Genomic DNA, 25,190 nt, shown 5'->3' with positions numbered 1-25,190 from the left:
CCTTTCAGCATTAATGGTGCCTTCACAGATGTGGAGGTTGCCCATGCTGTGGGCACTAACTCCATACCATCACAGATATGCAAGTTATGCATACTCGAACCCAGAAAAGCTGGCGGCATTTCTGGGTGTTTTTGATTTATGGCTTTTGCTTTTCATTTTCATGGTAAAGTTTTAGCTTGCACTTGTAGCGACAAACTGTGTTAAATGACAATGGTTTTCTGAAGTGTTTCTAAGCCCAGGTGGTACCATCTGTTACAGAATGTTGTTGATTTGTATTGCAGTGTCCGCTGAGGGACTAAAGGTCATGGGCATTTAATGTTGGTTTACCTGCAGAGATTTTTCTAGATCATCTGGAGTTTTTGATGATATTGTGGATTGTAAATGAGGAAATTCCTAAATTTCTTGCTATTGTACATTGAGAAATGTTCTTAAACTGTTAAACTATTTGCTGATGCAATTGTTCACAAATGGATGAACCTCGCTCCATCTTTTCTTCTCTTCCTAGTAGCTACACCTGACCTGGCTCTGTGTGGGACCATCCTGGAGGGTGACATCAGCCAAGCTGCTGCTGCCAACAAATTAATGCTCACCTTCTACAGATCATACACTTGGCCCTGTCTTTCAGTGTTTAACCCTGTCTCTCCTAGACATAGCTACTGGCTAAGCTTTCACTGTGACTATATGTGCTCTCTTTCATACTCTAGTCTTGAAAACTGACTCAGAGCGTATCTGCTTAGCTGTGTTTCCCTCCTAAATTAAGCCACTAAAGAAGCTACTATCATTAATGTTTTACTTTTCTTTCACATAAAAAGTACTCCTGCATTAGTGCTTATGTGTTCTTCTATCTTTTAAAATGACCAAATGTTTTAGCTGACTTTTACTTTAGATATATCTACTAGTAAATGCAGTAAAATTTATGACCTGATTTTTCTAAATATCTTCAGCTGAAAAAGAGTATATTTGTATGATAACATTTACATGTAATTCCTGATTCTCATTTTAAACAGATACACAACTCTCAGCTGTGTTCTCTCGCTCTTCAGGTTAGTTTGTTTCACAATCAGAGTAAACATATTAAAGACAAAATTATAAGAACTGAATTTACCAGTAGACAGCACATTATAGTTTTAAATCTATATAAATTCTGTAACAGATTTTCTTTAGGTACTTTTACTTAAGGCTATTGGAGTGTTACAATCTCATACGGGCCCATACCTGTTTGACACCAGTAAAAACACCCACTTGGTTTACTGCTGCTGCCACACCAGAATAGTCACCTTAGAAGCCATTTCACCATGTTTCAGTGCATGGAACTACTCTGTTTTTCTACACAGTATGCAGAAAGTAGCAGAAGAGAAAATAAAGATGAAATATAACCATTAGAGTCTATTCGACAGTCACAAGCCCACACATTAAAGGGAAGTTATTCATTCAAATAAAGTCAGCCAATCTTCTCAGAGTCACCAAAAAATGTCCAATTGTCCTAAGTGTCAGAGTTGTGTGTGCTTTTAAGAAAAAAATCCAATAAGTATTGCGGAGACTGAGCAAAGGGGGAATTCTACATAGATGGACAGGCATGAAGTATGTGCAGTGACAGCTTGATGCCTGTAGAGCAGACCTGAGAGATAACACTGTGCAGTTCGCCCTGTGGGGGTGTGAAACTCCTTAAAGGATGAAGTCTCTGTAACATTCCACTCTCCCAACTCTGGACCTAAGCCTGACCTTGGAATGTCATGGAGCTTCTTTCGTCAGTCCACATTACAGCAGGGCACTGCTTGGCTTTTCTTGGCTTATCTGGTTTGAGTACCCCTCTGATAATATTGGTACTATATCAATGAAAGCACCAAGTGATGGTTATTTAGAGAAATAAAGCCAAACAACAGTCTCTACAGCAGCACATATCTACATGATAAGAGTAAAAAAGTCAGTTCTTCAAGACATTCCTGTTTAGGACAGCTTTTAACTGCTAAATATCTCTTTTTCACTATGGTGTTGTTTTATTATTGTGTTTGAATTGTAGCACTGTGAGATTCCTCGGAATAAAAAATGCATTATAAATAAAATGTATTATTATTATTATTATTATTGCATGCATATGCAGTCTGTTAACTACACATTAAAGGATAATGAGCTTTTCCTGTATTACTAACTCTGGGTACTCACATAAAAACTACTGTGTCACTTTTCCACTACCACTACTACAACAGTCCATTTCTCGGCTGTCCATAAATAAGTTACTGATGCAACAATGAATTGTTCAGTGATCAGAATACTCCTCTTTTCCCTTGATCGACTCTGCACAGGAATTTTTCTGTGGTTAATATGAATGAATGAAAATTGAAAACTCTGACCTTTTCTTTAACTTGACTTTGGTAAGGGTTTTATGCTTTCAACCATAAAGGCAGTTAATCACGTACCTCCTTTATTTTCTATTGGATTCAAAACTGTTAAACCCCTCAGAAGGAAACCTGCAGCCATTTTTTTCCTTTGTGGCCACTGTTCAGTCTTTAATTGATATTTGAATTAAAACAATGTTTACACAGTTGAGTTTCTATGTGGTATAGTCCTTAGAAAGAAATCAGAACTAAGCTAAACAAGTCAGCGCTGAAAGAATACCGGAAATTGGTGCCAGCTAGCTAAGGCCAGATCATTGCATCTTTTCTCATAACTTTACTAACCAGAATCATCTGCCCAAAAACATTAGAAAGAGGGGCATTTCACTTCTGTGAATGACATAACAGCAATTTTGAGAAAAACAAAGCAGGCAGAGCAAACAAAATGAAGGAGGAAGATGATAAGAGCAGATTAGCAGCGGTTTTCCTGTTACCTAATGTTCAGGTAGAATGATTCAGATATTTCATGGTGTGCAGTAAAAAGCTCTGCTGGAGGCAATGCTGTGGAACCAGCCTAACAGGCATTGAACAGTTATGTTCATGAGTTGAACTTTCAGGTAACGCAGATCACCAGTTCGTGTAAATAGCTTTCAAACTAAAAGTCTTCCAAGGCTTCTCTGTCTCCTTTATTTTCTTATATACAGGTCCTTCTCAAAAAATTAGCATATTGTGATAAAGTTCATTATTTTCCATAATGTCATGATGAAAATTTTACATTCATATATTTTAGATTCATTGCACACTAACTGAAATATTTCAGGTCTTTTATTGTCTTAATACAGATGATTTTGGCATACAGCTCATGAAAACCTAAAATTCCTATCTCACAAAATTAGCATATTATTAAAAGGGTCTCTAAACGAGCTATGAACCTAATCATCTGAATCAACGAGTTAACTCTAAACACCTGCAAAAGATTCCTGAGGCCTTTAAAACTCCCAGCCTGGTTTATCACTCAAAACCTCAATCATGGGTAAGACTGCCGACCTGACTGCTGTCCAGAAGGCCACTATTGACACCCTCAAGCAAGAGGGTAAGACACAGAAAGACATTTCTGAACAAATAGGCTGTTCCCAGAGTGCTGTATCAAGGCACCTCAGTGGGAAGTCTGTGGGAAGGAAAAAGTGTGGCAGAAAATGCTGCACAACGAGAAGAGGTGACCGGACCTTGAGGAAGATTGTGGAGAAGGGCCGATTCCAGACCTTGGGGGACCTGCGGAAGCAGTGGACTGAGTCTGTAGTAGAAACATCCACAGCCACCGTGCACAGGCGTGTGCAGGAAATGGGCTACAGGTGCCACATTCCCCAGACCTGGGCTACAGAGAAACAGCACTGGACTGTTGCTCAGTGGTCCAAAGTACTTTTTTCGGATGAAAGCAAATTCTGCATGTCATTCGGAAATCAAGGTGCCAGAGTCTGGAGGAAGACTGGGGAGAAGGAAATGCCAAAATGCCAGAAGTCCAGTGTCAAGTACCCACGGTCAGTGATGGTCTGGGGTGCCGTGTCAGCTGCTGGTGTTTGTCCACTGTGTTTTATCAAGGGCAGGGTCAATGCAGCTAGCTATCAGAAGATTTTGGAGCACTTCATGCTTCCATCTGCTGAAAAGCTTTATGGAGATGAAGATTTCATTTTTCAGCACGACCTGGCACCTGCTCACAGTGCCAAAACCACTGGTAAATGGTTTACTGACCATGGTATCACTGTGCTCAATTGGCCTGCCAACTCTCCTGACCTGAACCCCATAGAGAATCTGTGGGATATTGTGAAGAGAACGTTGAGAGACTCAAGACCCAACACTCTGGATGAGCTAAAGGCCGCTATCGAAGCATCCTGGGCTTCCATAAGACCTCAGCAGTGCCACAGGCTGATTGCCTCCATGCCACGCCGCATTGAAGCAGTCATTTCTGCAAAAGGATTCCCGACCAAGTATTGAGTGCATAACTGTACATTATTATTTGAAGGTTGAAGTTTTTTGTATTAAAAACACTTTTCTTTTATTGGTCGGATGAAATATGCTAATTTTGTGAGATAGGAATTTTGGGTTTTCATGAGCTGTATGCCAAAATCATCCGTATTAAGACAATAAAAGACCTGAAATATTTCAGTTAGTGTGCAATGAATCTAAAATATATGAATGTTAAATTTTCATCATTATATTATAGAAAATAATGAACTTTATCACAATATGCTAATTATTTGAGAAGGACATGTAAAAGGAAACACGATGAGCACTGAGCTTTTTCAAACTTTGTGTTGGTACATCCAGAAACCTCAATTTGTTTTACTGGGAACACAACATAGAATTAGAATTAGAATCAGAATCAGCTGACCAAGTTTGTGCAAACGTTTCATTTAAATAGAAATATGTAAATTTGGTAAGAATTATGTATGCACAAAGTATCATTACCAAAGAAAAGGCAGGCTTCAATTAGTGCAAATATGCATATTACTGATTTCAAGCAGAATAGCTGGGACCTCTGGCTGTTTGGTGCATAATAATGAAGAAGACAAAATGAAAGATGGGTTTCAATTTTTTTTAAATAAAATTTTTAAAGGGTGGTGTGCATTTGTATTTAAATAATGTCTTTACCAGCTTTGCAGATCTGGAGATGGAAATTTCTGCCCAATCGTTTTTGCAAAATAATTCAACTCAGTGAGACTGGATGAAGAACATCTGTAAACAGTAATTTTTAGCTACGGATTCTCAATTGGATTTAGGCTTGACTGGCCCATACTAACACATAAATGTGCTTTGATCTAAACCATTCCCGTGTAGCTCTTGCTGTAGTGTCTTGTTGGAAGATAAGCCTCTGTCTTCAGACTTTAGCAGCCCCTTACAAGTTTCCTTCAAATATCACGCTCTTTACCTACATCCATCCTCCCATCAACTCTGACCAGCTTCACTTTCCTGCTAAAGAAAAGCATTCCACCAAAGCATGATGCTGCCACCATCATGTTTGCATTTGTGCAATTTCAGTTGTCATTCACACATAACATATTGCATGCATGGTAAAAACCTACACATGCTCTCATCTGAGCAAAGCCCCTTCACCTGCATGCTAGCTGTGTCTCCTACGTGGTTTGCAACGAACAGGACTTCTAATAACTGCTTCACTGGAGTGAATTCATAACTTTTCTGTTATATCGTGCCACCTGAACTGTGTATCTCTGCAGCTCCTCCAGAGTTACCACCAGCCTTTTTCCTGCTTCTCTGATTGCATAATATAACTATAAAACATAAACTCCTCCACTAAAGTCTTCTGGAGCTTCTAACAGGTTTTCTTCCAGGATTGTTCCGTAATTAGCTCCATCCATTTTCAACTACAGTCATCTTCACACAGGAAAAACTGTTTAGCTTTGGTGTCTTCTGACCAAAAGCGGCTGCTTCTCTTATTACTGCTCTTCTTGCTCAGCCTGTCAGTTTAGGTGGACACCAATGGGGGGCCTGCAGTTGGTCCATCCTCTTTCCATGTTCAGATGATTGATTGAACAGAGTTTTGTGACATGTTCAAGCTTGGGATATTGTTTTAGAACCTAACCCTGCTTTAAGCATCTCCACAACTTCATCCATGACCTGTCTGATGTGTTCCTTGGTCTTCATGATGCTGTTTGTTCGCTTTTCTGTAAGGCTTTCATTGAACAGTTGCAACTGTACTGACTAATTTGGTGGCTTAATCATCATTGCACTGGGTTACAGATAACAGATTAAAACATGCCATAATACAAATGCACAACAATAAAAGAAAATTGAAACATCATCTTCCTTCCAGTTCACAAACATGCACTAATTTGTGCTGGTCTATTACATGACATCTCAATAAAACCAACTAATGTATGAAGCTGTAAGATGACAAATTGGGAAGAAGGTAAAGCTGTGACAATACTTTTGCAAGTCACTGTTGCTTTTGTTTTCTGTGTAATCTATGGTTGCAGCAGCAGCAGCATAGATAAACACAATGTGTCATAAGTATGATAATAACAGTAATCTTCTTCAAAGTTGCACCTCTTTGTACTTTTGCTTCATGACTACTGCAGTGTTTTTAATCAGCAAAGTATATACATAAGTACACACACACACACACACACAAACACACATATATATATGTATATATATATATATATATATATACATATATATATATATACAGGTCCTTCTCAAAAAATTAGCATATTGTTATAAAGTTCATTATTTTCTATAATGTAATGATGAAAATTTAACATTCATATATTAAGAATATATATATATATATATATATATAGATTAATTGCACACTAACTGAAATATTTCAGGTCTTTTATTGTCTTAATACGGATGATTTTGGCATACAACTCATGAAAACCCAAAATTCCTATCTCACAAAACTAGCATATTTCATCCGACCAATAAAAGAAAAGTGTTTTTAATACAAAAAACGTCAACCTTCAAATAATCATGTACAGTTATGCAATCAATACTTGGTCGGGAATCCTTTTGCAGAAAGGACTGCTTCAATGCGGCGTGGCATGGAGGCAATCAGCCTGTGGCACTGCTGAGGTCTTATGGAGGCCCAGGATGCTTCGAAAGCGGCCTTTAGCTCATCCAGAGTGTTGGGTCTTGAGTCTCTCAACGTTCTCTTCACAATATCCCACAGATTCTCTATGGGGTTCAGGTCAGGAGAGTTGGCAGGCCAATTGAGCACAGTGATACCATGGTCAGTAAACCATTTACCAGTGGTTTTGGCACTGTGAGCAGGTGCCAGGTCGTGCTGAAAAATGAAATCTTCATCTCCATAAAGCTTTTCAGCAGATGGAAGCATGAAGTGCTCCAAAATCTTCTGATAGCTAGCTGCATTGACCCTGCCCTTGATAAAACACAGTGGACCAACACCAGCAGCTGACACGGCACCCCAGACCATCACTGACTGTGGGTACGTGACACTGGACTTCTGGCATTTTGGCATTTCCTTCTCCCCAGTCTTCCTCCAGACTCTGGCACCTTGATTTCCGAATGACATGCAGAATTTGCTTTCATCCGAAAAAAGTACTTTGGACCACTGAGCAACAGTCCAGTGCTGTTTCTCTGTAGCCCAGGTCTGGGGAATGCAGCACCTGTAGCCCAATTCCTGCACACGGTGGCTCTGGATGTTTCTACTCCAGACTCAGTCCACTGCTTCCGCAGGTCCCCCAAGGTCTGGAATCGGCCCTTCTCCACAATCTTCCTCAGGGTCCGGTCACCTCTTCTCGTTGTGCAGCGTTTTCTGCCACACTTTTTCCTTCCCACAGACTTCCCACTGAGGTGCCTTGATACAGCACTCTGGGAACAGCCTATTCGTTCAGAAATGTCTTTCTGTGTCTTACCCTCTTGCTTGAGGGTGTCAATAGTGGCCTTCTGGACAGCAGTCAGGTCGGCAGTCTTACCCATGATTGGGGTTTTGAGTGATGAACCAGGCTGGGAGTTTTAAAGGCCTCAGGAATCTTTTGCAGGTGTTTAGAGTTAACTCGTTGATTCAGATGATTAGGTTTATAGCTCGTTTAGAGACCCTTTTAATGATATGCTAATTTTGTGAGATAGGAATTTTGGGTTTTCATGAGCTGTATGCCAAAATTATTTGTATTAAGACAATAAAAGACCTGAAATAGTTCAGTTAGTGTGCAATGAATCTAAAATATAGAAATGTTAAATTTTCATCATGACATTATGGAAAATAATGAACTTTATCACAATATGCTAATTTTTTGAGATTGACCTGTAAATATATATATATATATATATATATATATATATATATATATATATATATATATATGGTAGTGCTGGAAAAAACAGGTTTAACCTGGGAGACATGAAAAACAGGGTGCACACGCAGGCTAGGAGGTAGACAAAGGCGAAGGGCAGAAGGACTGATGATGGATTCAATAAAATAAGGATCAATAAAGCGTGGAGATGGCTTCTTAGAAACCACTTTTAACCACTTTTGACCTTCTGGCCTTGCTGGAGCTGGCCTCCGTTTATGGTCAGCATACCTCTTGTTCTGGTCCACAGTACGGAGGAGAGCCTGGGATGCCATGGACCAGAATTTCTTGCACCGGCGGACATGGAGGCGAACAGAGGCAACTGTGATGTCCTTTTCATCTGCCTGAAACAAAGGTGGTTGATATCCAATAGAGGCCTCGAAAGGTGACAGTCCAGTAGCAGAGGAAACATGAGAGTTAATGGCGTACTCGGCGCAGGGCATGTACGTGCTCCAGTCTAAAGGATCAGAAGCAGATAAACATCTGAGAATAGATTCCATTTGTTGATTCATGCGTTCAGTCTGTCCATTGGATTGTGGATGATAACCCGAGGTTAATGTAGGTTTGGTCCCTAGAGCAGAGCAGAACTGTTTCCATACTCAGGAGGTGAACTGAGGCTGTCTGTCAGATAATATCTCTGAGAGTATGCCATGAAGCCGAAAAACTGAAAAACATGGTGCACCAAAAGCTGAGCTGTTTGGAAGGCTGACGGAAGTTTCTTCAACGGGATGAGATGGCAAGCCTTAGAAAAACGGTCTACAATGGTGAGAATAGTAGTCATACCTCTGGAGATAGACAAACCGGTGACAAAATCCAAGGCAATGTGAGACCAGGGACATTTAGGGACACTGAGTGGTTGAAGTAAGCCAGATGGTTGTTGATTTCCAGTCTTCGCACAGATGGAACATGCTTGAACATATTCTTTTACGTCACTATGTAAAGAGGGCCACCAAAATCTTCTAGCAATGAGAGAAACGGTCCGGCTGACCCCAGGATGTGCTGAGAATCTGGAAGGGTGAAACCAACGGATAAGCCGGAACCGGACAGAAGAAGGAACATAAACCCTATTAGGAGGACCAGTGCCAGGGTCAGGTTCATGGCGCTTGGCCTGATCTACTAGTCTCTCTATCTCCCACGACAAGGTTCCAACAGTCCAGTGGGAAGGAATAATGGGTTCAGCCTCTTTAACTGAGTCATCCGGGGAAAACTGACGGGACAAGGCATCTGGCTTTAGGTTCTTAGAACCAGGTCTATAGGAGATGGAAAGGTCAAAACGAGAAAAGAAAAGAGACCAGCGTGACTGGTGGGGATTCAGTCTTTTAGCAGACTGTAAATAAGCCAAATTTTTATGATCTGTCCACACCAACACAGGGTATTTAGCACCCTCTAGCCATTGCCGCCATTCCTCCAGGGCCAGTTTGATGGCTAGAAGCTCTCTGTCCCCCACATCATAATTTCTCTCAATGTTGCTAAGTCATCTGGAGAAGAAGGCACAGGGATGGAGCTTACCATCTTCGGTGGATTGTTGTGAGAGTACAGCTCCTACACCTGTGTCAGAAGCGTCCACCTCTAAAATAAATTGTCGAGAGGAGTCTGGGTGAATCAATATGGGAGTCTGTGAGAATAGCTCTTTTAGTGTGGCAAAGGCCTTATCTGCTTCCCAAGACCAGAAGAACAAAGTCTTGGTAGAAGTAAGAGCAGTGAGGGGGTCAGCCAGCAGGCTAAAGTTCTTAATAAACCTGCGATAAAAGTTCGCAAATCCTAGGAAGCGCTGGAGCTGCTTGCGGAAGTCTGGGACGGGCCACTCAAGGACAGCCTTTATCTTCTCCGGGTCCGAGCGAACCTGTCCACCCTCCAAAATATACCCCAAAAAGGTTACTGAGTCTTTATGAAAATCACATTTCTCAGCCTTTACAAACAAGCAACTCTCCAGCAATCTCTGTAGAACAAGGCGCACATGCTGACAATGTTCCTTAATGTCCTTTGAATAGATCAAAATGTCATCTAGATAGACAAAAACAAAAACATTCAAAACATCTCTGAGTACATCATTGATGAGAGATTGGAACACCGCAGGTGCATTGCAAAGTCCGAATGGCATCACTAAGTACTCGAAGTGTCCCAAGGGTGTTTTAAATGCAGTCTTCCATTCGTCACCCTGGCGGATCCTAACTAAATGATGAGCATTCCTGAGGTCGAGTTTAGTAAAAACCCTGGCACCATGAACTGGCTCAAAAGCCGAAGAAAGGAGTGGAAGTGGGTATTTATTTTTTACAGTTATCTGGTTTAGTCCCCTATAATCAATACATGGGCGAAGAGAACCATCTTTCTTACCCACAAAGAAAAACCCGGCACCTAAGGGAGAAGAGGATGGGCGAATGAATCCAGCCATAAGGGACTCGTTAATATAATTTTCCATAGTCTGACGTTCTGGTCCAGAGATATTGTATGGCCTACTAGTCGGTAAGGGGGCTCCAGGAAGTAGCTCAATGGAACAGTCATAAGGTCTGTGTGGAGGCAAAGTTAATGCTTTAACTTTACTAAATACCTGCTTTAAGTCATGGTATTCAGTGGGGACAAGAGACAGATCAATATTTTTACTCTCATCTAAAATGACGTCGGTAGGTTGCGGGGTACGGCTGACTGAAGACAGCTTGTGGACCAGGACTCTACACGACACTCAGACCAACTTATATGTGGGTTATGTTTCTGTAGCCATGGAAAACCTAAAACCGTAGAGCTCAGAGCGATGGGGAAAACAAAGAAGGATATCTCTTCTCTATGGTTTCCTGATAATAACAAGGTTAATGGCTTGGTGCGATGGGTAACCTGTTGGAGTCTGTGCCCATCCAAAGCTGATATTAACTGGGGTGAAGGGAGAAGTTCTGTCTCAACCTGAGCTTCCACAACCAAACTCTGATCAATAAGATTCTGTTCACTCCCGGAATCAATTAAAGCTGAGAGATTCTGAATATGACGTTCAAATATTAAGGACGCAGGCAAGCTAAGTCTGGGGGCAGTAGGATGGTTTAAATGGTCCGCCAGTTTCCCCTCGTTTACTGGTGGACCCACCCTTTTGGCCCAGTAGGACAGACAGGGCAGCTAGCAAGAAGATGCTCGGAAGAGCCACAATAAAAACAAAAATTAGCCTGAGGAAAGACACCTCTGTCTTTCCTCAGCCGAGAGGTGAGTATGCCCAATCTGCATGGGCTCCGGCTCAACGTTTTGGGTAGGAATGGGTGAGCGGACAGCTAAATGAACCTGGTTGGGGCCTTGTATCTTACTGGCACTAAAATCTTGTCGGGACCTCTTCCTCTCTCTTATGCGGTTATCAAGTCTGGTGGCTAAATTTATTAACCCATTAAGAGTCTTAGGTTCATCAATCACAGCAAGCTTGTCCTTAAAACACTGTTTTGAGAGCACTGTCATTCCACCCAGAAGCTGGGCTAAAGTCCTAAAGTCAATTGAGAAATCAGAAACTGATTGGCCTCTCTGTTTCAAAGACCAGTCTTTGGGCTGTTGCAGTCTGATCCACTTCGTTGGAAAAAACTTCTCTAAACTCACTCTCAAAATCAGAGAAAGTACAGCCAAAATCCCAGCAATTGTTAAAGCTGGCCTCCGCCTATTTTAACGGCTTGCCCGACAACAGTCCTAAAATAAAAGAAATCTTAGCATGATCATGAGGGAAGGATTGTGGGGATCGGTTGAACACAAGTGTACACTGCAACAAAAACCCTCTGCAATCTCCAGACTCACCGGAATATTTTTCGGGGTTGGGGGAAGTGACGTCACGAGAGTGAGGGAGCTGCTGTGTGACCGGTGGGGGTGCAGCGCCCTCTGCGGCTGGGCTGGACACACTATTCAGGGTATGTTGTAGCAAGGATGCTAGCTGTTCGATCTGGAGGTTAGTCTGTCTTTGCTGTTCAGCTAAGGACCGGAGAGTAGAGTCATGCGCCTGGATTTGGTGAGATTGTTCAGAAATAGATCTCCTTAAAGCCTCTGCTGGGTCAGATTGGCCAGAGTGTTCTGTCATGGTTTTATGGATAGATTTGACCCACATGCAGAAAGCAATCAGGAGACCAAATGATGTTTACAAAGGTTTATTTTACAGGGAACAGGTATTGGGAGTGGAGCTGGAACCGGAAGACAACTGCAAAGGTAAGTAGGCAAGGTAAGGATATATAAAGTCAGAAAATGATGAATATAACGAAATAACAAAATCTGTCTTACTAAGGGGTTGAGTTTGATCTGCCAGGAGGGGCGAGACAGCAATGGAAACTGCACACTGAGATGAATGAAGCTGGTGGGTACTTGGACTCACTTAAGGTGACTTAGAGGTTCGGCTGATGATGTTATAATGTGGGAGGGTGGACAGGGTTCGCTTGTAGTGGTTCGTAGTTGATCCCGGAAAAGCTCCGTCGGATTGGCCGCCAGCAGTTCCGAAGGAAGCAAAGTGTTAGTAAGCCGAATACAATCCTCGTGGCTAGGAAACCCTTTCTCCAATAGCAAAACATCCAGGTAGATTAGGATTCTTCAAAGCTCAGGTCTGGTATAATAATCCAGTCTGCAAGAGGCAAATACAAAATTACCAAAAGGTACAAAGTCAAGCGTAGACAAACTATGGCTGGAGTCAATACCACTGAGGGGAACACTCTGGCGCTGAACTGCTGGCAGCAACCATCTTAAATACCCTCCAGGGATTATTAATGGGACATGGAACACCTGCCACCACTCCTGACGACCCCAGAGCCACCTAGAGGCCAAGCACAGAGCAACAACAACAACAACAGCACACAGATCCTGACAACGAGAAGCTCAGGTCGTTGCCTTGGCGTCGCAGCACACTGTGTGGTGGGGGATGGAATGAGGCGCGGGTGCTTGGAGCAGGGCTGTGTGCTTGGCTCGCTGTATGGAGCTTCAGAGATCCTAAGGGAAGCTGCTAATAGACTGGAGGAATTAGAACGGTGTTAAGAGGTCGGACACCGAACGTCTGCTTCCTGAGTTCACCATTGCTAAATGCTTTTTGGTGGAGAAAAGCCACGCAGATTCCAGGTATGCAGGCTAAAGCTAACCAGCCAATAGGCAGAAGTTGACCCCTGAAGACACAGCCCCTCCTCATTTGCATAATGAGGCAGAAATGCATACGGAAATGTAAAAAGCACAGGCAGAAATAAATAGAATTGAACAAATAAATAGAGCAGAAAAAATACAAAGGAAACAGAAAATAGACAGAAAATATTAAAACATACACATAAATAAATACATTTAAAAATATGTCATTAATAAATAAAGTTGAAATTGTACTGGATAGTATATATTCCTAATTATGACAGGACTGGTCCTCCACAATCATCATATATGGGCAAAACAAAAAAAGATTTGAGCTGGATTTGTCAGCTGTGTAATGTAACCTAAAAACTCAAAGCACTAGGACAAGAATTGGTCAGCAGCTAAAATAAACTACAAAACTACTGAATCCACAAAACTGATTTTCTCACTGCAAACATTTCCAGCCGTGATGTTACTTTGAGAAGTATTAACAAAGTGGAAAGCAACATTGACACACTAGATAAACATCAAACATCAAAACATGCCTGATGGTAAAATGCAGAGATTTTCTGAACTACCTGATGATGAAAACGCTTTCCTGAAGAGCTTTGCAAGTGAGAAGATGTCCTTTCCAAGTAGCTTCTCTCAGTTTCAGGCAACAAGTTGCACATGTGCACTAACTTTGTCCGAATAGTTTCAGATGTAAAACCAGCAAAAAGCACAGCACAGGAGTTGTGTACAGTAATTCTTCTGCCTATGTGCTGCAAAATCTATGACTTCAGGTTGAAATGTTTTTGGAAGGGGTCTAATAATCTCACCACCTGCTAACTGGCAGAGAGCAAATATTACCTTAGACCAGTAAATATTGGCTAAAAGAGAGAGAGTGAGAGAGAGAGAGAGAGATTCTTCTTGAAAATACTGGAAAACAAGCCAATACTATAAGGCAAGCGTTTGTTTCTGATCCTGATAAACATAGCAGCTACTTAGTTCACATGTCGCACAAAGTCTGGAAACCTGGGAGCTAACCCTTCATATTCTACCTTGCAGTATGAACAAACACCTGACCTAATCACATGGTCTACCCAACCATCTGTATCTGTTTCATGCAGGATGTTAGCTCAGGCCTGACCAATAGCTAAATTAGGTCATCAAACAGCGTGACCCTAGAAAAAGAAAAATGAGTTTACTGTTTGCTCTACAAAAAGAAGCAACTGTGTGTGGGGGGTGGGGGTGGGGGGGGTTCTCTAAAGGAGAATTCCCAAGCTTTGTCAAAACTACATTTCATTACCTGTCACAACATTCATCTTTATTGCAGCAAGGGTAAACAGGACTACTGACTACATCTGTTGATTAGCTAACTTGTTTACACTTATGATGCACCGAGTTTTGATTTACAGGGTGAACAGCTTTGACTGGAGACCAGCCACTCAGAAACTCAAAAATCCCATCTGCTCTGGCAAGCTATAACTTAACATATCCTGGAACAAATTATCTTTATCTTTTTTTTAAACGCCGATGCCAAGAAAGTTATGCGTTACAGTTAAACTGATGACTTCTCATAAATTTCAACTGAATCCCTTTTAAAAAAAAAAAAAATATACTTAAACATGTTTAGATAGTTATATTGTAATCAAATCCAATAAAATGCACATTTCCCGATCACCCTTACATTAATGAGCCCAAACTGTAAATTGATAGTAAATCAGATTACATTTCACCTTAGTCATTCAAGAAAGAAAAAAAACCCAATATCTGACATAAACAATTGGGCATCAAAACAAAATGATAGTGCAGTCTGGAACAATGCAGACCAGAGATATATATGTCGATAATCCAATTTGCAACAAGCTAGCATTACAAATATGGGACCAAAGACCATTCAGGTGGTTGCTGAAGTGTCTCACCGTGACTGAGCTCAGCAGCCGGTGCCTTGTAGTTAATAGAGTTAGAAATCAGAATCAGAATCAGAATTAGCTTTATTGCCAAGTTCGTACATACAAACAAGGAATTTGCCTCTGGTACACTTTGCTCTTTTGTTCTGTTTTTGCATTACAGAATATGCAAATTTACAATTTACAATTTACGATGTACAATATACAATGTACAATGCAATATTCTGCATTACAGAATATACAAATTTACAATTTACAATGTACAATATACACATATCTAATAAAAAAGGTGCATTTGCAACATCTGTATGCTGTTGTTCTGTACTCTATTGAATGTTCATCAGAGAAACAGCCTGGGGGAAGAAACTGTCTCTGTGGCGGCTGGTTGTAGTAAACAGTGCTCTGTAGCGGCGGCCTGAAGGTAAAACTCTAAACAGTTTATGTGCAGGGTGTGTGGGGTCGGCAGAGATTTTGGCAGCTCTTTTCTTGACCCTAGACCTGTATAAGTCCTGGATGGAGGGAAGGTCAGCTCTGATTATTCTCTCTGCAGTCCTGATTATTCGTTGCAGTCTGGACCTGTCCTGTTTTGTGGATGAGCCAAACCACACTGAGATGGATGAAGACAGGACAGACTGAATGATGGCAGTGTAGAAGATGACCAACAGCTCCTGTGGAAGGTTGAACTTCTTAAGTTGCCTCAGGAAGTATAGTCTTTGCTGGGCCTTCTTTCGAACAGTGTCTATGTGTGAAGACCATCTCAGGTCCTCAGAGATGGTGGTTCCTAAGAACCTGAAGTGGTCCACGGCCGATACAGTGTTGTTGAGGATGGTGAGGGGGGTGTATGGGGGTGGTGTTCTACGAAGGTCCACCACCATTTCCACAGTCTTGAATGGGTTGAGTTCAAGGTAGTTCTGACCGCACCAGTGTACCAGCCGATCCACCTGCTGTCTGTGTGTAGACTCATCACCGTCCTGGATCAGTCCAATGACAGTGGTGTCGTCTGCAAACTTAAGGAGTTTCACGGACGAGTCCGATGAGGTGCAGTCATTTATGTACAGAGAGAAGAGGAGTGGGGATAGAACACACCCCTGGGGGGCACCAGTACTTATTAATCTGGATCGGAAGAAGATGCTCCCCAGTCTCACCTGCTGCTGTCGGTCTGTCAGGAAGCTGTTGATCCACTGACAGGTGGAGGCTGGGACGATGAGCTGTGTGAGCTTCTGTTGGAGGATGTCTGGTATGATGGTGTTGAAAGCCGAGCTGAAGTCTACAAACAGGATCCTGGCGTACGTCCCTGGACGGTCGAGGTGTTGCAGGATGAAGTGTAGACCTAAGTTAACAGCATCATCTGCCAATCTGCCGACCTGTTGGGTCGCACTGTAAGTTTTACACAAAGTCGGTTGGTCATACTGTGTGGTGGCCATGACATGCTGTCCATACACACAGTGACCTTATGTTAGAACAAGTGGGTAAGTTAGGGCCCACAAAATGAACCCACTGTGGTTCAGTGGGAAGAGTAGTTGTCGATGTGCCTATCAAGTTGCCTACCAAACTGAGTATCAACACACATTGGCTGAATGTGGCTCTAGTGTAAAGTCAGTATGACTGGAAAGGTGCTGTATGACTTCAGTCCATTTACCATTTACAAACACAGACAGATCACATTAGGGAGGACTGTTGGGTTGCTTGCAGAGTATTATAGAACCATATGAGATCTGTACCTGCCATCAGGATGGTGGTATTGGGCTCATGACATCTTGCAATAATTGGCTGTAGCATTTTTAAACTGAGCTGGCTATCTTTGCCCTTTGCCTATCACAGTAACAGGAGCTCCAGCTTAGGACAAGCATGTCCCATAAGTGCAATCTGTTTAACTGTTTAAGGTTCAGAGCCTTATGTAGAAATCCCAGCAGTGAAGAACAATGACTAACTCAAACGTCTGACAAGTCTAAATAAGTTGGCATGCAAAGTATTTCAAACATGTGCTGAGGTCATTTTTCTTTGGCAACATGTCAACATTTCAGGAAGCTTTTCCAGATTATCAGGAAGTGATGCGTGATATTTAATGAGTCCCTGAAATGTCATGAAATGCTTGAAAATTTAGAAAAGGTGTTCACAGCCAATGTGCTTTGTGCGGTTGTGAGATATAAATTAATTATTTCAAAATTATTTTATTATCAAAACGTTTCTATTTGTGCATCTTTATATTATTCTTTTCAATAAATTCAGGGCTACAGTCCTAAGGTTGCAAAAGATAACCTTTAGACGCTTACAGATGCTTTCAACTTTACTGTCTCTCAGAAGTTTAACATTTATATTTCCCCAGTCTTTGTTTAGCAGTACAATCCTCAAACAGTCCAACTATAAAGATTTCAGAGACATCAGACGTACTCTCCCACACACAGGGAACGATCTAATGCCATCGTAAAGTCATAGCACCTAACTGTCCATCTTTCACAAGTAGTTAGCATGAGTATTTGATATACGGGTTCACAACCAAAAGAGTCTTCACTCCTCCTTTCTTTCCAACATCATGATGTTGTTCCTGAGCTATTAAGTCTAAATTAAGGCTTGGCCTGAAGGCCAGAGAAAGTCCATACAGAGTTTTAATACATGGCAATTTTATGACAAACCAAAAGTTGCATCCAAGTAGTTATGTGCAATTACAGTTCAGCATGCATCAGTACTGCAGTGATGATTGTGTTATGATATATGGCTCAACTGCCTTGGAAAGTTTTCTTGGTAAATCCCAAAGGGAGATGATGCCAGAGCAAATCTAGAACTCACTGATGGGGATTTTAATCCTTCCTGACCTGGGAACCTCTGGGGACCCCCTTGGAGGGATGGAATGATGGATGGATGGTTTATCAAAGAAATTTCTTTGTAGAATTTCAAATTTGTGTCTTTAAAGACGGAATAAACAAACAGTTCAAGAGACAAATTTCATCGCTACATGTCAGGTATGTATCTGACAAATTGTGTCTGATAACAGAAGAACCTAGTGGCTATTATACCAAACAGAGACACTTTGAACTTTTGCTAAACTTTTTTTGAAGCGTAATCAAATTGTTAGTCATACTCATGTATCTGGAATGACTAGAATGTCACTGTGGGTAAACCATGTGTCACCATCCTGTAAAGGTTCCAGTAATGACACAGCATTTCTAATTTAAAACCTGTGACACTTCAGAACTCATGACAGATTATCATCACAGCTGCCAGACTAATAATAGCTTTCCTATGACTGATTAATATATGATGTTAATGGACATGTTAAACTTTATTATGAACAATTGGATAAAGAGTAAACAAATAAACACAATTAAATTCACTATATAAACATGAATATTTAAATAAAGCTTTCTAGGAGAGATATATGAGGAAATGAGAAAGGTCTCACTGACATCCAGGCGGGCCTGCACACAGAGTTCAGTAGCTGCCTGCTCTCCTATGTGGTCCATAACACCACCTGTCCCCTTGAATGAGGAAGGCTGTACCCACAATAAGACTGGAGATGGTGTTATAGTGTTGATTTCAGATTTACAGCCAGAAGGAACAGATGTAGGCTGAACTGTCCTGACAGGCTGACGGTGCGGGATAACAGCAGGTAGACTGAGCCGCTCCGCCAGCAGATACCGTCCATCTGACCTAACATACAACCGTGATGGCTGTGCAGTCATGTATATTAGCAGCAGCTTCTATTAAAACGATGCCATGTGAATGAAATGTAACCTACATGTCTGCAGCGATGGCCTGCTCTCCTCCTGTCCCTGCTGACTTAGATCTGTCCTGATCTCCGGAGATTGCTGGTAGAACTCAGACTCAGGTCACTCTCCTCCACTCTGCCCACATCTGCCCTGACTGCTTAACAAGATCCAGTGACTTACTAAACACTCACTTCCATGGAGTTGCCGCTGAATTTAAAAACTAAGTAAAGTGCACACCCAGCAATGTCTCAGATTCCTTTAGGCTCTTTCAAAATAAAACGCCTCCACGTGTTGCTGTTGGCCTCAGCTGCCAAATGTAGGAACATTATATGGGGTGTTGTTTGTAAAGTTACACAGTCAAAAATTGCTAGCAATATTTTGAGTTATTTAGTCTGTCATAAGAGAAAGAAAATAGGGGCTAATTTTACAAAGATATTTTCAACATTCATACATTCAAAAAATAACAGTTTCAACCTAAGTAGTATACTAATAGTATACTGTAATAGTATACTGTATACAGCTAGCTAATTTTTTTGTTTATACTGAGCGAGCTAAATAGCTATTTAGCTCCAAATTAAATATTTACAAACTAAATATTTAGCTCCAAACTAAATATTTACTTCCAAAATAATTTTTTAGTTAGCAAGCTTAATATTTAGCTCCAAATTTAATATTTTGTTTACAAGCTAAATATTTAGTTAACTTGTGAATGAAATATTTAGTTTGGAACTGTAACATTTAAATGTATAAATGACATGGTAAAAATATGACTTAGACAAATGAACATCCATTTTTTTTTCTCTTATGACAGGCTAAATAACCCAAAACATTGCTGTCAATTTTTGACTGTGTAAATTTACAAACGGCACCCTATAGCATTAAGGTGCACCTCACTGCCCTGTAAACTCAACAATAATTATCTATACCCAATAACATCTAAACAAGAGCTGTTCAATTTGTTTAATTATTTAGATTTATCAGTGCATCAGGCAAATATATATATATATATATGTACATATACATATATGTACATATATATATATATATATATATATATATATATATATATATATATATATATATATACAGTGCAAACCAAAAGTTTGGACACACCTTCTCATTCAAAGTGTTTTCTTTATTTTCATGACTATGAATATTGGAGCTTCACACTGAAGGCATCAAAACTATAAATTAACACAAACCGGAAGGAATATCATGCCGCTGCAAGATGCTGTGGTAGCCATGCTGGTTCAGTATGTCTTCAATTTTGAATAAATCCCCAACAGTGTCACCAGCAAAGCAACCCCACACCATCACACCTCCTCCTCCATGCTTCACGGTGGGAACCGGGCATGTAGAGTCCAACCGTTCACCTCTTCTGTGCCGCACAAAGACACGGTGGTTGGAACCAAAGATCTCAAACCTGGACTCATCAGACCAAAGCACAGATTTCCACTGGTCTAATGTCCATTCCTTGTGTTCTTTAGCCCAAACAAGTCTCTTCTGCTTGTTGCCTGTTCTCAGCAGTGGTTTCCTAGTAGCTATTTTACCATGAAGGCCTGATTCACACAGTCTCCTCTTAACAGTTGTTCTAGATATGTGTGTGCTGCTAGAACTCTGTGTGGCATTGACCTGTTCTCTAATCTGAGCTGCTGTTAACCTGCGATTTCTGAGGCTGGTGACTCGGATGAACTTATTGTCTGCAGCTGAGGTGACTCTTGGTCTTCCTTTCCTGAGCCAGTTTCTTTGTAGCGCTTGATAATTTTTGCGACTGCACTTGGGGACACTTTCAACGTTTTCCCAATTGTTCGGAATGACTGACCTTCATTTCTTAACGTAATGATGGCCACTCGTTTTTCTTTACTCAGCTGCTTTTTTCTTGCCATAATACAAATTCTAACAGTCTATTCAGTAGGACTATCAGTTGTGTACTGTATCCACCTCCTGCACAACACAACTGATGGTCCAAACCCCATTCATAAGGCTTGAAATCCCACTTATTAAACCTGACAGGGCACACCTGTGAAGTGAAAACCATTTCAGGTGACTACCTCTTGAAGCTCATCAACAGAATGCCAAGAGTGTGCATAGCAGTAATCAAAGCAAAAGGTGGCTATTTTGAAGAACCTAGAATATAAGACATATTTTCAGTTGTTTCACACTTTTTTGTTCAGTATATAATTCAACATGTGTTCATTCATAGTTTTGATGCCTTCAGTGTGAAGCTACAATATTCATAGTCATGAAAATAAAGAAAACTCTTTGAATGAGAAGTGTGTCCAAACTTTTCGTCTGTACTGTATATATATATATTCATATAGATATACTAATATTTGCTTTATGCACTGATAAATCTCAATAATTAAACAAATTGAACAGCTCTTGTTTAGATGTTATTGGGTATAGCTAATTATTGTTGAGTTTACAGGGCAGTTACAGGGCAGTGAGGTGCACCTTAATGCTATAGGGTGCCATTTGTAAATTTACAGTCAAAAATTCACAGCAATGCTTTGGGTTATTTAGCCTGTGATAAGAGAAAAAAAAAATGGATGTTCGTTTGTCTAAGTCATATTTTTACCATGTCATTCATACATTTAAATGTCAGAGTTCCAAACTAAATATTTCATTCACAAGTTAACTAAATATTTAGCTCGTAAACAAAATATTTACAAACTACATACTCTACTTCGTTTACAATCAGCTAAATATGTAGTTTGTAGACTATACATTTAGATAGGACTTAAATATGTAATTTGGAGCCAAAAATTAAGCTTGCTAACTGAATATTTATTTACAAGCTAAATATTTAGTTTGTAAGCTAAATATTCAATTTGGAGCTAAACATTAAGCTTGCTAACTGAATATTTATTTACAAGCTAAATATTTAGTTTGTAAACTAAATATTAAATTTGGAGCTAAATATTAAGCTTTCTATCTAAAAAATTATTTTGGAAGTAAATATTTCATTTGGAGCTAAATACGTAATGATGGCCACTCGTTTTTCCTTACTTAGCTGCTTTTTTCTTGCCATAATACAAAGTCTAAGAGTTTATTCAGTAGGACTATCAGCTGTGTACTGTATCCACCTCCTGCACAACACAACTGATGGTCCCTACCCCATTTATAAGGTTTGAAATCCCACTTATTAAACCTGACAAGGCACACCTGTGAAGTGAAAACCATTTCAGGTGACTACCTCTTGAAGCTCATCAACAGAATGCCAAGAGTGTGCGGAGCAGTAATCAAAGCAAAAGGTGGCTACTTTGAAGAACCTAGAATATAAGACATATATTCAGTTGTTTCACACTTTTATGTTCAGTATATAATTCCACATGTGTTAATTCATAGATTTGATGCCTTCAGTGTGAAGCTACAATATTCATAGTCATATATATATATATATATATGACTGTGTGTATGAACAAATATTTTTTTATAAACAGATGATGTAAGGTAGTCACAATTTTATTTATTTACAGAAAGATATAAGATTTTATTAAATATCCTTGTAATTATGACAAAGAATGTAAACATTTAAACATTCTGGCTTTGTTAAGAAAAAATTATATCAATATATATATAAGTACATATAAGTCTATATTTGACTCAATAAAGAATGAAATCCTGAACCAAAACAATAACCTTGGACACTTCCTCCTACCTTCCCTGGCTTTTGTGACAGTTTGAATTCTTTGGGGCCTGGACTTTTCCACAGATAGAATCTAGCTTTCTCGTATACCAGTAAATGATCAGCTTTGAATCCCTGAATTAGTACTTTGCAGACACACCTTGCAGAAATAGCTTGCAGTCTTTTGGGGAATGTCTCAAGCAGCTTTGCACGTTTCCTCGTTGCATATTAGCCAAAGCTCCATCAGACTGGGTGAAGAAGACCCTTTCTGAACAGTGTTTTCCAAGTCTTTCCACAAATCCTAAATTCAGTTCAGACTTTGACTTGGTGATTCTAGCACATGAATATTTTTGAAACCTAACTATTCCATTGTAGCTCTGACAACATGTTTAAGGTTGTTGTCCTGCAGGGAGGTAAACCTCTGCCGCAGTCTTAGTCTTGAAGACCCTCTAACAGTTTTTTTCGGTTTTGATTCTGGATTTTTATTCACCAAAAGTAACATTTAAATAATGTTAAAACCTGGTAGAGACCAGATCCTTTTTAGAATGTCCTGGTCCTGACAGAAGCTGTAGTTATATCCAAAATTATTTATAACCCTGTCAGATTAAGATTTAAACATATATTTTAATTTTACCAACATGTTTCTTGAGACAGGAACTAATATTAACACTATGGAGGGGCCCAACCAGAATCCTGACAAATAATATTTTTTCTCAGAATTGATACTCCTTGTATCGCTTTAACATCTTTTGAGAGATTCCTGTCTCATTTTCAATCAGAAACAAACTTCTTGGGTGAATGAAGGTAGTGTTAAGCCTAAAGCAGCAAGTGGTATGGATATTTTTGGGCATTACAGTAAAAATTAGTTTTTACAATGAATGTACTAACATTGCTGACTGTTGGTAAAAACACTGTTAGACTAAACGTCTGCACTTTCACCTGCACAAAAAACACATCTCATGGCAACTGAAAGAAAATAAAAACAAGCAAAAATACAAAACAATACAAAAAAAGTCCATATCCAGCAGCCCCTTCTGGTGCAGGAAAAACAGTTAGAAAAACTATAAACAGTTTCATCATGATTGGTGACCATGTAAGTACATACCCCTCTGTTTTTTAACAGAATATTTATTGTTTTTAAAATTATGTATTCATTGTTTCGCCATGAATGATGTTTTTAGCAAGGAGACAACGATACCTTTGCTGTTATACCAGAGATTGGATTGATGCATTGCAGAGATTCTGTATTGGTCTTCTGCAGACTTGCCAGCAGGTGGCAGCCAAACACAACAATAAGGAAAATGACAAACTGAAGAGATGTGCATGTTTACAGTAGTGTGCGAATTTCAAAATCAGTAGAGACAAAGTAGAGCATCATAAAATCATTCTTATATAAACGTAAGTAGCTCATGTTTCTTTATGTTGAAAATGAGGCATCTCGCTTTAAAATAAAAGCAAGTAGCCAAAAAAAGTAAAATGATGCCATAGGAAAAATTGTAAGAAAAGTAAGATTTCTCCTCTTATTAATACAGAAATAAAATTATTTATGACTGAATGAGAGGTAGAAAATTGATCAGGCCCTTCATTCTGAGACTACAAGATCATTGTAATATGGGTTTTACTGGTCAGATAAAGCAAAAAAAGTCCTGTTTGGAGCTGCTGACATCATTTATATGCAACCATCCTCTCAAAGTGTCTGGATACCGTTTATCATGGAGCTTGGAGATAAATCTGACAATCTGAAGGGTGAAATCAGGATGTAATCTTGATATCAGTATGGGTCCATACATTTAAATATAACTGGACCTATTGGCAGAATGACCAGATAATTAACAATAGGGTCAATTCAAATTGAATTGAATTGAATTGTATTGTATGGTGACACAACAGATTCTAGCAAGCCCTTATCTAATCAGCACAAATGATTCATACAGGTATACAATAAATCATGAGGCTCTGTGCATAAAAACAAGTCAAACCAAATTCACATTAACAAAACATCATCTGGTAAGTTATGCAACTATATCCCCTAAGCAAAATAAAAAGACATAGAGAAGACAATTGTCCCTTCTGCTCCAGGAATGTGTAAAAGTGGCCAGGGTAAAGGGTCAACCATCCAGACAAATGTGTTTAGAGCAGAATCTCCTGCTCTTTAGCTGAGCTTCGATCCTCCTCCACCCCATCTCCACCATTTGGCTTCCAACCTCCTTCCGACTTCCTTATCTCCTCAGGCCTCCACTCCTACACTAGTATCAGGATCCCAGGGGGAAGACTTCTCTAATTCTAATCCTAAAATGTTCATTCAAGCTCATGTCATTATCAGCATCCATGTCTTCCACCAACGTCCGATCGCCAAAAGAAAACAAACATCAGTTAATAAACTTCTCTAATTGCCATCTCTGTGTTTCTCTCATTTGTGAGTCATTTCAGGTTGAATTAGAATTTGTCCCAATCGTCATTGGTATTTAACTGCTTTGAAGAGATGAAAATCATTTTGTAGTAACAGGAAACAAAGAAATGCCAAATATATATAAAAGTTTCTTCCCTTTTATAAGTGTTTATTGCCAGTTTGTTGTTGTTTTGAACTACAATGAAGTATATGACAATCAAGATTTAATTTAGCTTCATACTGGCATATGCACAAAGAAGCTTTATTCAATGCTGTAAATAAGTTTCACTTAAATGATTACATCATTAAACTGTCGATATCAGAGAAAGAGTAGATACAAAGGGCTGTTTTGAAATGATGG

At 39.9% G+C, this 25,190-nt stretch overlaps 1 protein-coding gene across 1 annotated transcript in view; it reads right to left on the bottom strand.

Annotated features, from left to right (window-relative positions):
• The window catches only part of ripor1 (RHO family interacting cell polarization regulator 1), an 83,039-nt gene extending 64,058 nt beyond the window's left edge, over nt 1-18,981 (bottom strand). Inside the window, exon 1 of the mRNA XM_047382883.1 lies at nt 18,842-18,981. The gene's annotated coding sequence lies outside the window, so the exon portion shown is untranslated. The remainder of the gene's footprint in view (nt 1-18,841) is intronic.
• Nucleotides 18,982-25,190: the final 6,209 nt, after the last annotated feature.

This window comes from Girardinichthys multiradiatus, chromosome 2 (assembly GCF_021462225.1).
Source record: "Girardinichthys multiradiatus isolate DD_20200921_A chromosome 2, DD_fGirMul_XY1, whole genome shotgun sequence".
Lineage (NCBI taxonomy): Eukaryota > Metazoa > Chordata > Actinopteri > Cyprinodontiformes > Goodeidae > Girardinichthys > Girardinichthys multiradiatus.
This window is presented reverse-complemented; position numbering and strand designations above follow the sequence as displayed.